The sequence below is a fragment of the Protopterus annectens genome, chromosome 6.part0 (genome assembly GCF_019279795.1).
Source record: "Protopterus annectens isolate FY-2018-M chromosome 6.part0, PAN1.0, whole genome shotgun sequence".
Lineage (NCBI taxonomy): Eukaryota > Metazoa > Chordata > Ceratodontiformes > Protopteridae > Protopterus > Protopterus annectens.
In genome coordinates this window covers 1119005690-1119023877 of record NC_056737.1, presented here as the reverse complement: position 1 = coordinate 1119023877, position 18188 = coordinate 1119005690, and the positions used below count along the sequence as shown (strand labels likewise).

General features: G+C 43.8%; 1 protein-coding gene across 13 annotated transcripts in view; it reads right to left on the bottom strand.

Annotated features, from left to right (window-relative positions):
• RBMS1 (RNA binding motif single stranded interacting protein 1) overlaps window positions 1–18188 on the bottom strand; it is a 1922565-nt gene that overhangs the window by 1204564 nt on the left and 699813 nt on the right. The window lies entirely within an intron of this gene.

Below are 18188 nucleotides of genomic sequence, written 5' to 3'. Positions count from 1 at the left end.
GTACCGGCGAACTGGCGACTAGCTTAACGGAAGCATCGTCGGTAGATTTGGACCTGTGGGGTCTGTCTCTGTCTTTATCCTTATGTTTTTTCAGAAGATCGGTAGTTGGATGGCTTACCAAAGCCATTTCAGAATACAGACAGAGAGCGAAAATATTTAAATACTATAAGGGCCCAATGACATATAGTTCTGGTGTTAAACAAAGCACAAAGGAGACAGCAAGGTACATCGTGGTATGGGCCTAAACAGGTGACGCAGTAAAAATGGAAGTCTTGGTGTGGTATTTGCTTTCCACAGGCGAGACAATTGTAACTTTTTCTGGCATCGGTAAGAGCAAGAAAAAAGGATCCCCCAATGGGGTACTTAGCTTTAGAAGACTTCAGCTTCACTTCGGAAATTAAACTCAGGTAACGGCCGACCAGCACTCGTGAGAACTGCTGCTTCGGGCTCCTCTGTAAGAAAGACTGATGTAATGGCATCGGCTGCCTGAGTTTATACCACTGACGACCTGATGTCAGTCCTGGAGTGACAGCAACTGACGCAGAAATATTAAGCCTCTGGTACTCGGTCCGACTGAGGGCTACCCCTGGCAGGTTAACCCAAGTGTGATGACTGCAACAGTGAAACACGAAGAACATCCACAAAAACAGATCGGGACATATACCACTTTGCTTTGAGGAAGGTCACAGTATCTTAGTGACTGTAGTTTAATACAGGAAAAATAGTTTCATCAAATGGATCTTGTTTTGTGGCAAAGACACCCTGCAAATCTAGAATCAACAAGGAAATGGCTCCTACAAATGTCCTCCTTTGTGCAGGGCCTCGGTTGAATTTTTTTGCACTTAGTTGGATTTATAAACTCTAAAAACACTGCGTAGTCAGATTCAGTGTTACATAGTTAGGTCAGGCACTCTCTGGAGTTACCAAACAGTAGAAAGGCCAAATAGCAAAGATGTTATGTGGTACAGAGAATTTCCCACACCAAATCTGAGGAAAGTACAGTTGTGTACACTTACCATAAATGTGAATGTTCGAGTGTATTCACTGTTGCAGTCATTACATTTGGGTTATCTGCTTGCAGTATCCCTCAGTCGGCCTAATTAACAAAGTATTGGGTCCTGCGTCGGATGCTGTCCCTTCTTCCATGACATCAGGTCGTCAGGGGTATAAAACATGCAGCCGACACCATTACATCAGTTTTTCTTGCCCCAGATGTCAGGTGCCCCCCTAATGGGAAGCAATTAAATCTATAATTACAAGGATATACCTCCAACAAAAAAAGCAAATACACGAAAAAGCTTTTTGAGCATAGTAAGGGAGAGTAGAGGTATAGCCAAAAGAAGAAAGGCGGCTGGAGGGAGGGTAAAGTACAGTTTTGTACCTACCATAAATGTAGATGTTTGAGTGTACACCCTGCTGCAGTCATCACACTTGGGGTATCCTGTCATCAGGCGGTCCCGCAGTCGGCTGAAATTCCAAAGTCTTGGTCCGGCGTCGGTTGCTGTCACTTCTTCCCTGACGTCAGTGCGCCAGGGGTATATATAATGCAACCGACGCCATTTTCTTCAGTTTTTCTTGCCCCAGATGTCAGGTGCCCCCAAAAAGGTGGTCAGTAATTAGTACCAAATTGAGTAAACTTGCACAAACACAAAATCCCTTCAGCTATAAGCAAATACATCAGGAAGGTATTGAAGAGATTTAGCCAGTAGGTCAGAGGGGATGGAGGGAGGGTAACCTGGACTGCAGCAGGGTGTACACTCGAACATCTACATTTATGGTAGGTTCAAAACTGTACTATGTTCATCGTGTTACCCTGCTGCAGTCATCACACTTGGGTTGAATCCCAAAGCTAAGGATGGGTAGAGGTATCATAGAGGGTTAGAGAAGGCTAGAAAGCCCTGCAGAACTGCAGTGGCGAAGCCCGCCCTGGTCTTAGAGTAAAGTGGTAAGTGATAGTGTTTGGTAAAGGTGTGTACTGAACTCCAAGTTGCAGCTTCCAAAATCTCCTTGGTTGGAACCCCCCTGAGAAAGGCTGTAGAAGTAGCTGTTGCCCTGGTAGAGTGGGGCCTAATGGTAGCAGGAACTAGTTTTCCATGATAGATATAGCAAAAACGTATGCAATGGCCTATCCATTTGGAAATGGTTTGCTTTGATATAGCCTTCCCTTGAGAAGCTGTAGCATAGGATACAAAGAGCTGGTCAGATTTTCTGAAAGTCTTAGTTTTGTCCAAGTAGTAATGAAGTTGCCTGTGAATGTCCAAGGAATGTAGGAGTCTCTCACCTTTGTTCTGTGGATTTGGGAAGAAGGTGGGTAAGTGGATGGTTTGATTTAAAGCCACACTGGAAACCACCTTAGGCATAAAGGAAGGATTAGTTCATAGAGAAACTCTGTCTTGATGAAAAATGAGGAAAGGTTCCACTGCCATTAGTGCCTGTAGCTCTGACACTCTTCTAGCTGAAGTTATTGCTAGCAGCAGGGCAGTCTTCCATGATAGGAACTGAAGATCTGCACAGAAAGCTGGTTCAAAGGGAGGTAGCGTTAGTTTTTCCAGAACAAAATTGAGGTCCCATGTTGGTGTAAGTGCTCTCCTGGGTGGTCTAATGTTTTTTGCCCCTCTGAGGAACTGCCTTAGAAGTGGATGCGAAAATAAGGGTGGATCCGTGTTGTAGTGGGCCGAAATAGCTGAAGCATGGATTTTAATGGAAGAGAAAGAAAGTCCTTTGTGCAACATCTCAGTTAAATACTGTAGAATGTGAGGCATGTGAGGCTGAATTGTGTCTTGGCCTTTAGATTGGTTCCAGGCACAAAACCTTTTCCATTTGTCCAAATAAGCCTTCCTGGTGCTTGGTCTCCTAGCTTCCAGAATAACATCCATAACTGCTTGGGAAAGAGGGGATGGCTGGATGCTTAGTTGATTTGCCATGCAGCCAGATTTAAGGTTTTGAGCTGGTTGTGAAGAAGCTGATTGTTTTGTTGTGTGAGTAAATGGGAAATTTGTGGTAATATCCATGGTGGGCCGTGGGCCATATTCCTCAATAGCGGGTACCAGTGCTGGCGTGGCCAGTCTGGGACTATGAGAATCAGTCATGGTCTCTCCTTTTTGACTTTCAGAAGTACCTTTGTGAGGAGAGGCAATGGAGGGAAGGCATATACTGTCAGGTTTTTCCAACTGAAAGAGAGTGCGTCCACTTTCCACACTTGTTGGTGAAGTGCCCTTGTACAAAATTTTGTTATTTGATAGTTTTGAGGGCTGGCAAACAGGTCTATGTCTGGAAGGCCCCATTTTTGAGTTATCATTGTAAATACTTGTGGATCTAGTTTCCACTCATGGGGATCCATGATGTTTATGCTGAGGTCGTCTGCCAATGTATTCTTCTGTCCTGGCAGGAATTGAGCTTGCAATTGAACTTGGTAAGCCAGAGCTGTGTTCCATAAGGTCATTGCTTGCCTGCACAGAGGGTAGGAGTGAGTACCCCCTTGTTTGTTTATGTACCACATTACTGTGGTGTTGTCCGTCTTTATTGTCAGTTGTCCTGGATGTAATAGATCTTTGAAGGATGTCAGAGCTTTCTGTACAGCTAGCATCTCTTTTTGATTGATGTGCAGATTCCTTTGATCTGCAGTCCATACGCCTTGAACGCACTGTCCTGCCATGTGAGCCCCCCCCAGGCGTAACCTGATGCATCTGTTGTGATAGACTGCCTGGCTGGGGGAAGGTGAAAGGCTGACCCTTGTTGAGGTGACATGCCTGTGACCACCATAGAAACTCCTGCTGTAGGCAGGGAATGAGAGATATCATTGTGTCCAAGCTGTGGCTGTGTTGAGACCATACGCTTTTTAGGTACCGCTGTAATTTCCTCATATGCAGCTTTGCAAATGGTATTAGTAGTATGCAAGATGCCATGAAGCCCAAGGCCTGCAGAATTTTTCTTGCAGTTAATTGGGCCTTTGTTGCCATTGTTTTGAAATATTGAGTCGGTTGAGTTGTTTGTCTGGCGTCAGATAAGCCTTCTGGGTCATTGTATTCAAGCTGGCACCCAGGAATGTCATATTTTGTGAGGGTACTAGTTTTGACTTATTTTCATTTACTGTGTACCCCAGGCAATTTAGCAGATGTTTCACAAAAGCCAGATGATGTAATAGAATGTCCTTGCTTTCTGCTTGGATGAGGCAGTCATCCAGGTATGGGTATATTTGAATTCCTCTTTGTCTGCAGTATGCAATTACTGGTGCCAGGCATTTTGTGAAGACTCTGGGCGCAGTAGATAAGCCAAAGGGCAGTGCAGAGAATTGGTAATGGGTTGAACCTGCAATGAAACGGAGGTATCTTCTACAACTTTGTCTGATAGGGACATGCAGGTATGCCTCCTTGAGGTCCACCGTTACTAGCCACACTTTCTTGCCCAGCATGGGAAGAAGCTGCTGTAGTGTTAGCATCTTGAATTTGGGTACTTGTAAGTAAGTGTTTAGAATTGAAAGGGCCAGAATTGGTCTCCAGGCATTGTCCTTTCTGGGCACTAGAAAGAGCCTTGAGTAAATTCCTTGGCCTTGCTCCTGTGTAGGTACCAGTTGAATGGCTCTCATGTCCATGAGAGCTGTAATTTGTTTTTGTGCCTCTGCCCATTGATTTTGTGGCAGGTTTGGCATTCCTCTTTTCATTGGCAAGGTGTGAAAGTGGAATCTGTATCCTCGTGAAATTATGTCTAGGACCCATTTGTCCTTTGTGACAATGTGCCAGTTGTCTGAAAAAAAGTGCGAGTTTTCCTCCCAAGGGGGCTGCCAAGAGAGTGCTGCTTGGCCAGATGAGGTGTAAGTCATTGAGTTTGCCTTCTGGTAGATTGGGACCTGTCTTCTCCTCCCTTCTGTGCTGCAGTGCCCCATTGGCGAGGTTTGTACTGGGCTTGTGGTTGTCCTCTGCCCCTTGGGCGTCTGTATTTACCCCTCTGTGGTCTGTCTGTAGCTGGAAAGGACCTATTTTTTGTTGGCCAGTTTCTGCTGAAGCGAGGGGGGCTGTACCTGTAGGAAATCTTTGACTGTCTGCATAGATTTTGCCTTATCCTCCATTTTCTTTAAGACTTCTTCTGCTTTAACTCCAAAAAGAGCATCCTGCTGTAAGGGAGCATCTAGAAGCTTTGCTTTAACATGATCAGGTAGAGTTTGGGCCTTTAACCAAGCATGCCTACGTATAACAGACCCAGTGACAGCTGCTCTGCAGGAGGCCTCCAAAGAATCAAACCCACAATGTAAGGTATGTTTGCCCACCTGTTCAGTGGCATGCAACAGATCCTGCATTTCTTTCAATTCAGATTGTTGAGGGAGAGTCGTCATTTTTTGCATTAACTGAGAGATTAGAAATTGCTGATACTTAAGCATGTGAAATTAGCAATTTAGTGCCCTCATAGCTAGAGTGGCTGAGGTGTAAACTTTTTTCCCCCACCTGTCTAGTGCTCTGGAATCCCTCTCAGAAGGTACAGGATTTTTAGCCATAGAAGCCTTAGCCCCCTTGGGACCCTGGGAGATTGTCTCTGGGTCAGCAACAGGGGTTTTGTAAAGAAATTTGTGGGAATCAGGCACTTTATAATATCTGTCAGGCTTAGCCGGAGCAGGTGGTAGAGAATCAGGGTTAAAACTGGATTCTAAGTAAACATCATCCACAATGTCTAAAACTGGTGGGATGGCAAGTGGTCTGTGTTGGGGGAGTAAAATAAACTCTCTGAGCCTTTTCTTCGAGTCAGAGTAGTCCTGACCTTCCCAGTGAAAATGTTCCCTCATAGTGTGTAAAGTTTCCCCAAAGGAGTAGTCTTCAGGAGGAGAAGCTGAGGGAATGGAATCCTCAGCATCAGAATCTTCATAAGGGGAGAAAGAGTAATCTTGGTCCTCAGAGGAGTCTGAAGAAATGGACACTTGTTCAGAGGATGCATAATCTTCCTCTTGTCTAGGCCTTTTGTCAGGATGGGGCTGGGAACCCCTGATTAAAGTGATCAAATCTTCAGCTATTTTGAGCATCTGTTTCTTAGGCATGGGGCCTTGAACAGGGGACTGAAGTGCAGTCTTTTTAGATTTAATAGGAGTCTTCGTCTTAGAAAACGATTTAATGGTGAGCGTCGTCGGTCTGAAAACGCCTTCAGAAACCGATGGCGTTTCTGCAGCACCGACATCTTTTTCAGCAATGTCGTCGGTAGGGCCTGCACTAAATGGCTGCGTCGGCCTGGTACATTCCGTCAAAAATTCTGAAGCGGTCTCGGGTTCCAGATCTGCGGTAGTCAGGGGTTACGTCGGAGCCTCACTGAGGACCGGAGACCGGGCCAGTCGAGGCCTCGGAATCTGGCTTAGGCTTGGGCTATCTGTCCTTATCCTTGCGTTTTTTTGTGCACGCCAGTAGTCGGTTGCTCCAACGGCATGGTGTAGTTAAATTTCCTACCGAAGTAGTGTCGTGCGAAATCAAAGTGTCTTTTAATAGTACGCTTATTAAACCTAGCACAAAAACGACAAAGTACAGTTTTGTACCTACCATAAATGTAGATGTTCGAGTGCTTATACAGCTGCAGTCATAACAGATGGGTTCTCCTGCCGTCAGGCGGGTCCTCGGTCGGCCGAATTCCAAAGTCTAGGTCCGGCGTCGGTTGTCGTCGCTTCTTCCCTGACGTCAGTGCGACAGGGGTATAAAAGAACCAGCCGATGCCATTTTCTTCAGTTTTTCTTGCCCCAGATGTCAGGTGCCCCCAGAAGGAAGGCAATACATACATTTATGTAATAATGTAGTGCAATATAATCAAAAAACAGTAGTTGCAAGCAAATACACCATAAATGAATACCCCAATAAAGTTGTAAGAGGAGGTGTTAGCCAATAGGCCTGTCCCAAGAGGGGAAGGAGGGAGGGAAACCTGGACTGCAGCTGTATAAGCACTCGAACATCTACATTTATGGTAGGTACAAAACTGTACTATGTTCATCGTGCATACAGCTGCAGTCATAACAGATGGGTAGAATCCCAAAGCTAAAAAAGGGGTGGTAGGCACTAGGTGGAACTAGGAGGAGGCAGGATGCCCTGCAAGACTGCAGTGGCAAAGCCTGCTCTAGTTTTAGAGTATAATGGTAGGTGGTAGTGCGTGGAGAAGGTATGCACAGAACTCCAAGTGGCTGCTTCCAAAATATCTTTGGTAGGAACTCCTCTGAGGAAAGCTGCAGAGGTAGCTGTGGCCCTTGTGGAGTGAGATCTGATGCCTGCAGGCAAAGTTTTACCATGAAAAGAGTAACAAAAGCGTATGCAGTGGGCTATCCATTTTGAGATTGTCTGTTTGGAAATTGGCTTCCCTTGAGCTCCTATAGCATAGGACACAAAGAGTTGTTCTGATTTTCTGAAAGGCTTTGTTCTGTCCAAATAATAACGTAGCTGTCTGTGGATGTCCAAGGAATGTAGTAGTCTCTCCCCTTTGTTTTGAGGATTAGGGTAAAAGGTAGGTAAATGAATAGCCTGATTCAAAGCTACCCTGGATACCACCTTTGGCATAAAGGATGGATTGGTTCGTAAGGAAACTCTGTCCTGATGGAAAATTATGAAAGACTGCACAGACATGAGGGCTTGTAGTTCCGATACCCTGCGAGCTGAGGTGATACCCAGAAGGAAGGCTGTTTTCCAGGACAAATATTGCAAATCTGTTGAGGCAGCTGGCTCAAAAGGAGGCAAGGTCAGCTTTTCTAGAATGAAATTGAGGTCCCAAGCAGGTATTGGTCGTTTCCTTGGGGGTTTTATATTCTTAGCCCCTCTGAGGAACTGTCTTAAGAGGGGATGAGAGAATAAAGGAGGATCAGTGTTGTATTCTGCAGAAATGGCTGAGGCATGGATTTTGATGGAGGAGAATGAAAGTCCACTGCTTAGCAGCTCAGCTAGATACTGTAATATTTGAGGTAAATTCAGTATTCCAGGATTCTGGCCCTTTTTCTCATTCCAGGCACAAAATCGTTTCCATTTTGCGGAGTAAGCTTTCCTAGCAGAAGGCCTTCTGGCCTCCAAAATGACATCCTGCACCTCCTTGGAGAGTAGGGTCTGTTGTGAAGTTAAGGAATCTTCCATGTGGTCAGATTGAGTGTTTTCAGCTGACTGTGAAGAGTTTTGAAGCTGTGCTGAGTCAGAAGAAGAGGCATTAGAGGTAGGGTCCATGGTGGGGAATGCGTCAGGCTCCTCAGGAGTGGGTACCAGTGCTGTCTTGGCCAGTCTGGAGCAATGAGAATCATCTTTGGTCTGTCTGCTTTGGTTTTTAATAGAACTTTGGGCAGCAGAGGAAGAGGTGGAAAGGCATAAACTGTCATCGTTATCCAACTGAAAGAGAGAGCGTCCACTCTCCAGGCCTGTGGATGACAAGTCCTTGAGCAGAATTTTGTCAATTGGTGATTTTTGTGGGAGGCAAAGAGATCTATGTCTGGCCTTCCCCATGCTTAAATTATTTCTGTAAAAACTTGAGGGTGCAACTTCCATTCGTGTGGGTCTGTCATATTTCTGCTTAGGTTGTCTGCCAGCATGTTTTCCTTGCCTGGCAAGTACTGTGCTTGAAGTTCAATTTGTAATTCCACAGCCATGTTCCAAAGTGACATGGCCAGCCTGCATAGGGGGTATGAATGGGTTCCTCCCTGTTTGTTTATGTACCACATTACTGTGGTGTTGTCTGTCCTTATCAATAGTTGGCCTGGATGCAGAAGGTCTTTGAAAGTTATAATAGCATTTATTACTGCTAGCATTTCCTTTTGAATGATGTGTAGGTGCTTTTCTTTTTGGGACCATTTGCCCTGAATGCACCGATCTGTCATGTGCGCCCCCCAAGCGTAGTCCGAGGCGTCTGTTGGGATGACTTGATTTGCTTGAGGCTTGCAGAATGGGAGGCCTGTGTTTCTTTGGCATGCTTGAGCCCACCACAGAAATTCCTTTTGAAGACATGGAATCAGTGGTATTATTGTTTCCAAACCTGTGGCTGTGTTGAGACCATAGGTTTTTCAGGTACCATTGAAGCTTCCTCATATGCAGCTTTGCACATGGGATTAGTAGGATGCAAGATGCCATGAATCCCAGAGCCTGCAGGATTTTCCTTGCAGTCAGCCTAGTGAAATTTGCTAGTTTTCTGAAGTATTGAGTTAGTTGCCCCTGTTTCTCTGGCGTGAGGTAGGCCATCTGGGTGTTTGTGTCCAAGTTGGCACCCAGGAAAATTATTTTTTGTGAGGGTATTAGCCTTGATTTCTTTTTGTTGACTGTGTACCCCAGAGAATTCAACAACATTATTACAAAAGCCAGATGTTTCAGAAGTATGTGCTTGCTGTCCGCTTGGATCAGGCAGTCGTCCAAATATGGGTATATTTGTATCCCTTGAAGGCTGCAGTAGGCAATTACTGATGCCAGGCATTTCGTGAATACTCTGGGTGCAGTAGATAAGCCAAAGGGCAATGCAGAGAATTGATAATGGGTTGAACCTGCAAGAAATCTGAGGTATCTTCTGCAATTTTGTCTGATTGGGACATGCAGGTATGCCTCCTTGAGGTCCAATGTTACCAGCCAAGACTCCTTGCCCAGCATGGGAAGAAGCTGCTGTAATGTGAGCATCTTGAATTTTGGCACAAGTAAAATGTGTTTAGGATGGATAGGTCCAAAATAGGTCTCCAATCTTTTCCCTTCCTTGGTACCAGGAATAGTCTGGAATAAAAACCTTGACCTTGTTCTTGAGTAGGTACCTCTTGAATAGCTTTCATGTCCATGAGATCTGAAATTTGTCTTTGTGCCTCTGCCCTTTGATTGTGTGGCAGGTTTGGCATGCCTCTCTTTTGTGGAAGGGTGTGAAAATGGAATCTGTAGCCTCTGTTTATAATGTCCAGGATCCATTTGTCTTTTGTGACAATATGCCAATTTTTTGAAAATAATGCCAGTTTTCCACCTAAAGGTGCTGCCATTTGAGCCTTGCTTGGCATGCAAAGGGGAAAGTCATTGGGTTTGCTTTCTGAATGGCTGTGAACTATCCTCACCACCTCTTTGTGTAGGAGCTTGCCATTGTCTGCCTCTAAACGATCCTTGAGATTGCCCTCTGCCCCTCGGGTGCCTGTATCTACCTCTTTGGGGTCTGTCCGTGGTTGGAAAGGACCAATTCTTTGAAGGCCAATTTCTACTGAAACGTGGAGGTTGTACCTGTAGAAAATCTTTCACTGTTTGCATTGATTTAGCCTTTTCCTCCATTTTCTTTAATACCTCCTCAGCTTTAACACCAAATAATACATCTTTTTGTAGAGGGGCATCTAGTAATTTAGCTTTGACATGATCTGGTAAGGTTTGCTCCTTGAGCCAGGCATGTCTACATATGACTGATCCTGTAACAGCAGCTCTACATGAGGCCTCTAGAGCATCAAAACCACATTGCAAGGTATGTTTACCCACTTGTTCTGCACTATGCATCAAATCCTACAACTCTTTCAAGTCTGGTTGTTCAGGTTGTGACATTTTGCTTCTCAACTGTGATAACAGAAACTGTTGGTACTTTAACATATGGAACTGGCAGTTTAATGCCCTCATGGTTAAGATGGCCGAGGTGTATACCTTTTTTCCCCACATTTCTAAAGCTCTGGAATCTCTCTCTGAAGGTAATGGATTTTTAGCAGTGGAGGCCTTAATTCCCTTGGGGCCCTGTGAGATAGTTTCTGGGTCAGCCGCATGGCTTTTGTATAAGACTTGGTGTGAGTCAGGAACCCGGTAGTACCTGTCAGGCTTGACTGGGGCTGGAGGTATAGAGTCTGGGTTAAGGCACGCCTCCGAATACACATCATCTAATATGTCTAAGACAGGAGGTACAGCCAGAGGCCTGTGCTGAGGGAGCAAGAGAAAATCCCTAAGCCTTTTCTTGGAGTCTGAGTACTCTTGGCCTTCCCAGTGGAAGTGTTCCCCTCAAGGTATGCAAGGTTACCCCAAAAGAGTAATCCTCAGGGGGGAGACAGAGGGAATGGACTCCTCTGCATCAGAATCTTCAAAAGGGGAGTATGAATGTTCCTGTTCATCAGAGTGCTCTGAAATAATGGAGGCCTGGTCCGAGGAGGGGGATTCTTCCTCCACTCTGGGCCTTTTGTCCAGGGGGGGGTTGAGAACCCCTGATAAGAGTAATTAAATCCTCAGCCATTTTAAGCATCTGTTTTTTAGGCATGGGGCCTGGAGAAGGGCCCTGTATAGCTTGTCTCTTAGAATGCATGGCTGCTTTAGACTTAGTGAAAGCCTTGATGGAAAAAGAAGAGGAAGGCCTGAAGACACCTTGAGAGGAGGCAGACCTGTCTACATTCTGAGTTTCACCGCCTACAGTGGCTTCGGTATCTGTAGTCAGGGTGTGGGCCGAGGAGCCTGCGACCTCGGGCACAGTAGACACCGCCAATGAAGTGTCGTCGGTAGGCAGGGGCTGCGTAGGCGCCTCGCTGAGAACCGGACCACCTGTAGTCGGCTTTGGCGTGGTGTCGGTAGAGGCCGCGGACCTCATGTGTTGGTCCTTATCTTTGCGTCTTTTAGTCAAAACTGGAGTCGGAATATCCAACGACATAATGTAGTTAAATTTTTTGCCGAAATAGTGCTGGGCGAACTCCGCCCGACGCTTAATGGTGCGTTTGTTGAATGTAGCACAAAAACGACAGACCGAGACGTCGTGGTCTGGGCCTAAGCAAGGAATGCAGAGGGAATGAAAATCCTTATGTGGTATTTGCGTCCCACATGAAATACAATTATTAACTTTGTCTGACATCGGTCTGAGGCAAGAAAAGTTTCCCCAACGAGGTACTTAGCTTTCAAGAAGACTTCGGTTGCAAAATTTTCGTAATTTCAGGAGCTGGCCGACCGGCACTCGCGAACTGCTTCTGCTTCGGGCACCGCGCGGCAAGAAAGACTGAAGAAAATGGCATCGGCTGGTTCTTTTATACCCCTGTCGCACTGACGTCAGGGAAGAAGCAACGACAACCGACGCCGGACCTAGACTTTGGAATTTGGCCGACCGAGGACCCGCCTGACGGCAGGAGAACCCATCTGTTATGACTGCAGCTGTATGCACGATGAACATCTAGTGACGTCGTGGTCTGGGCCTAGGCAAGGTATGCAATAAGAATGAAAATCCTTATGAGGTATTTGCTTCCCACAAGAAATACAATTATTAACTTTTTCTGACATCGGTCTGAGGCAAGAAAAGTTTCAACGGGTACTTAGCTTTATAGAAGACTTCGGTCTGAAATTCGAATTCGAAAATCTCAGTAGTCGGCCGACCGGCACTTGCGAACTGATTCTGCTTCGGGTATCGCGCGGCAAGAAAGACTGAAGAAAATGGCGTCAGTTGCATTATATATACCCCTGGCGCACTGACGTCAGGGAAGAAGCGACAGCAACCGACGCCGGACCAAGACTTTGGAATTCCAGCCGACTGTGGGACCGCCTGACGACAGGATAACCCAAGTGTGATGACTGCAGCAGGGTAACACGATGAACATCTGCTAACGTTTCCTCTGTCCACAGAGAGAACTTGGTTTGTTCTGCAATCCAAGACCAGTTTCATAACATATCCTGTATGCTGTAACTGGGTCTTTGGTGTGGAAGGGATGCCTCTGAATGGTAGAAGGTAAGCGACCAGCATCTACCGACAACCACATTCAATTGCCAAAGGTCAGCTAAAAGCACTGCTATTTGCAAAGAGTCAGAGCCCCCTACATGATGTCTGCAGATGTGCGGGGTGTTGTTAGAAGGGACTCTGCTAACTGTTCGCTGGGTTAAGCTATGACTGCTCCAACGGTGGAATTTATCCCTGGGCCACCACATCTGTGACTATGTCATTTGGTCCGCATGTGTGTGGGGGGTGCTGTTAGAAAGCACTCTAAGTACTCACTGAGTTAAGCTGTGACTGCTGTACGGGTGGAATTTATCTCTGGCAAAGCTAGAACCTCCCAAACCTCTTGTATCAGAGGCACATGGGATATATGCAAATTACCCTTATGAACATCAGGAGTTTCAGCTAATTGGCGATTCTGAATGCCCATGACTTGATTTGTCACAACAAACTAAAACAATACATGAGAAGGTCACTGAAAAACCAAATCAGTAAAAACAAAATGAAAACTTCAGCAAAGCTAGAACTGCTGACAAAAGTCATAACAAGGCTGAAATATGCATATCCACAGCTAGTAGGGTTTGGCTTTACTGGCCTGAAATTGTCCATTAAAACAACGAATCAAGTCATGGGCATTCAGAATCGCCAATTAGCTGAAACACCTGATGTTCATTAGGGTCATTTGCATATATCCCATGTGCTTCTGATACAAGAGGTTTGGGAGGTCACTCAGTGGGAGTTCTAGCTTTGCTGGAGTTTTCATTTTGTTTTTACTGATTGGTTTTTCAGTGACCTCATTTATAGTTTTAGTTTGTTGTTTGGGATATTTTTGCAGTGACCCTAATGATAATGGACATCAACTGGGTATAACAGCCCTGTGTTTCTTATGCTTAGTCAAACACTCTGCTTGTGCTATGCTGATGAGGTCATAACAAGGCTGAAATATACACATCCACAGCTAGTGGGGTTTGGCTTTATTGGCCTGAAATTGTCCATTAAAATGACGAATCAAGTCATGGGCATTCGGAATCGCCAATTAGCTGAAACACCTGATGTTCATAAGGGTCATTTGCATATATCCCATGTGCCTCTGATACAAGAGGCTTGGGAGGTCACTCAATGGGAATTTATCTCTGTATCAGAATCTGTGAAGACCATGTGGCTTGGCTTTTTACCGCTCACTCTCTCCAGAGCTGCTACTTATGTCCTTCACAGAATACTTGTTCTACTCCTGATTGTATTTTTTTTTCTTCCTCTGTTAAATGGCCCAAGGTCAGAAGGGTGGTTCCTTAAGTACATTGGAGATGGTGAGAACATTTAACCAACATGGATCATCTTGCCTTGAGGAAGCAAACAATTTAAAGCTTTGGGCTAAGGACTGGCAAGGTAGGCAGCCTGAAAAAACACCAGGAATTCTGACACTGTGAAAACACAAAATGATTCAAAGATGACAAAATTACCCCCAATTATCTGCTTAGAACTGGGGATATTTGTTCTGTAAAACACTGGACGGAGGTATTGTCTTAAGTGAGAGTCACTGGATAAAGGTGTTAACTTTCTGAATGTTATAGCACCACAGCACTGTAGAAAATGTTCATGTGCAAGAGAATTATCAAAGGTTATATGCATGACTTGGGGCACAATACTGCCTCCATACCCTTAACAGTGCAGAGTTCTGAACAAAAAAAAAACAAAAAAAAAACGTGCTTGTATAAGGACAAAGGCAAATGGAATGTTTCTACGTAGTACAGCTAGAAAAAAGGTTCAGCAGAGAGGTGAGGAAGAAGCATAAGGACTCCTCTGTTTTTACTTGGAAGACAGCTTTTTCACCCTTACCAATTCCGCACTCAGAGCACAACAGTGGCATACAGGGTTACAGGCCTGAGATATTTATCCCCAGACAAGCAGCACAGAAACCTTGTTTAGTATTTTTTGTCTGTAAATTAAGCAAATAACCAGTAAAGATTCTGAAAAACTGCAAATCACATTAATGATGATTGTACACTAACAGGTACCACCATACTGTGCAATACCGACTTAACACTTGAAAACTGAAATATAACACCACACAGTGTTCAGATGTAGATGTCTTTACTACAAAAGCAGCTATTTCAAAACTAAAACTCTGACTTCATGCCTGAATATCACCAGCGGGCCAAACTGCTGCAGCTGCTAGTTCCATCCTGCTCTCCTTTAAGAGCTGGGGACAATTTTAGAATCCCTGATGGTCTATGTTTTCATGATTTCTTAATTAAGTTTATTCACTTTAATTTGTGAGTCACTCATCAGAACAAATACTTTAGCCAACATGGATCTACTCTTCTTGTCTGGGAATCCCATGATTACAGGCAATTTAAGTCGGCTGGCTACGGTGGCTGGTTTAAGCTGCTTAGCATTTGGGCTTTAGCAGCATGTCACTTCTGTTGTTTTGTAACAATGTAGCAGATGCTCCCCGTTTAATCACTGGTAACAGTTATAAGGCATCAAGTAACTCATACGTGCAAAGGATTTTACTTTTCAAAACAGCATTCGTGGGAAATGACTGCTGGAATGTATCAGCAGACGTACTGTATTTCTACTGTGCTGGTTGATGGTAGGGAAGTACAATAAAAAATTCAACATCTGCTACTAAACGAATCAATTAGCAATGGTACTTGCTCTCTGAAGTCCTCACAGCTGCATTCTGCTCTGCAGTACCATACAGGGAGAGCCACCACGGTACAATACTTCTCCAGTTCCCCACACTAGACTGGGTCAGGACGGTCTTTCTCACACATTTCTCTTCCCCTCACATTACCACAAAAGGTCATTTACACAATGCAAAAGGAATGGGACTGAAGGAAAATATCATCTTTGTAAGAAATATTAATAGAAAGCCTTTTGAAGAAATTATTTTTATGGTTTGCAATGCAGCAACTCCGACAAAGCAGGTTAAACGAGTGCAAATATAACAAGATCCCACAATCTCACTGGTGAATGGTACTGTACATTCCATTTCTAAACTCTGAATTAATTCTACAATAATTTCTAGTCAGTCATTTAAAGAAAATGCATGCTGGATAGTGCTGGACCTGGGAAGCATGCAACCCCCCCCCCCACCACCACCACCAAAAAAAGCACTAGTGGCATGCTGATACGTGTAAACATTTACCGAGTCCACAGAGTGTTTCTTTTTCCATTCACGTAAACAGATGGCCCTACAAAAACGTACTTAATTCTGGCAGCTTGTTCGTTGGCACACCTTGAGAAATTAGTTACGTGAACAGGAGACACTTAAAATATTATCCTTTCCTCAAACAAAGTGAATAAAAAAATGCTTTTTACCGCATTCAACTAGTTAATGTTAAAATCATTTTCTGCCTTCCGGTTCATTTTTTTTTCATTTGAAGTAATCAAATTAGAGTCTCTCACTTTCTTCAAAGCTGGGAATTTCAACAACTGTAAATTCTTTAAAGCACTTTTCTCAGGCCCTTACCCAAGAACAATGACCACAGCATTAACACTTTCTGACACTCCACATGGTGATCCGCTTACTAAAAATCTGTTGTCCTTAGCTTTCATGTTGGTAACTTCAGTACAGTGATTTTTACAACCCAGTATAACTTCCTGTTTTACCTGTACTTCTAAACTTTCAAGCAAATAAAAAATCATAAATCTTTGGCATTTATCTTAAATTTAAACCCTGAAAAAACAACTATTGTCACACTGCATCATTCTGCAATCCTGCCATCACAAAGGTTCCCACAGTCCAGTCATTTATATAAACATCTTAATACAGCATGTACAACATGCAAAAAGCCCTGAAACCATGGTCGACAGAGTATACCCTATATATATATATATATATATATATATATATATATATACGGATCCCCTACACTATACCGACACACCACAAACCCGACAGCCAAAACACCGACACCAAAACACTGAAACCATGGTTGACAGAGTATACCCTATATATATATATATATATATATATATATATATACGGATCCCCTACACTATACCGACACACCACAAACCCGACAGCCAAAACACCAACACCAAAACACTGAAACCACACAATACCAATAGTCCACATTACCGAACACCATAACACCGACTCACAACACACACACAACACAAGCACACCAAAAACTTTACAAACCTACACTAAACCATACATACACAACTATCTATGCACTAACCTTAACCCAAACCCTAACCCTAAGGTCCGTCACTATCACACACTTACCTTACCCGCACCCTAACCCTAAAGTTTGTCATTATCGCACACTTACATTACCAGCACCCTAACCCTACAGTCCGTCACTAACGCACACTTGCCTTACCTGCACCCTAACCCTAAAATCTGCCACTATCGCATACTAACACAGCCTTGCTCGTTTCGCATGTCGGTGTTTTTAGCATTGGGATTTCGAACTGTCAGTCTTCCGGTGTCGGTGTTCTCGTCATCGGCGTTTCGATCTGTCCGTGTTCTCAGGTAGACCCATATATACACACACACACACACACACACATTTTATATATATATATATATATATATATATATATATACATATATATATATATATATATATATATATATATATATATATATATCTATATATACACACACACACACCTCATGGCACAGAACCATGACCAGCAAAGTTTTACCCTGAACTTTGTATTCTCAGTGCCACAAGGAAAAACCTTAAAACATTTATAAGAATAGAAACTTATAATCTATATACTTTCATAAAATAGTACTCTGATACAACACAACAGAAACAACATATTTAATCATAAGCACTGCGTTACCTTTAAAGCTCCCACAATTAAACTGACGTGTGTAAATTCAGGTAGTAAGACACAAAAGACGGAGTGAAACTCTACTTGGCTGTTATCACTTACGATACAAACAAGTAATCAGTGCACTTTAATGGACAGTAAGCATTTCTTTGTTAGAACCCCCCCCCCCCCACACACACACACACACACACACACACAATCCTTTCTTTAAGCATTAACGGACAATGCAGGAAATGTGGTAATTTCCTTATTATTTACATGTTTTTAAAAACATTTAAGAGGCTGTAGAAGGGCCAAGGTAAGTAAAACACAAACCAATGAAAAAAAAAGTTTTCCATCAACAGAAAATATAATTTTCTTGCAGTGTTAGTAAAGTGTGCTAGCACAACATTGAGCGTCTCAATACGGCATGTACATGTGCATATGCTCAAATATATCCCTCTCCAGATTTCACTGAAAGTTTTGGAAAATAAATACTAAGCCATCTGCAACTTCAGTGCATATCTCACATACTAAAAGTGTATAAAAGGAGGTTTCGGTTTCTTTGCCACTGGATTATACTTTCCGCATACTTCACATATTACACTGCTTCTTTCTTTATTCTGTCTCTGAAAACGTTACACATTTACTGTGAACATGCAGTACCTCAGATTTCACACTGCCATACAGTACATTAAATCACGTGTTCCATTTCTGTTTTTTTACCAACAAATGACAGTGAAGACACAACTTAAACAAGTTTCGCCTCACACCATGCAGAACTCGTGGTGTGGCACACATGTCAACAATGACTT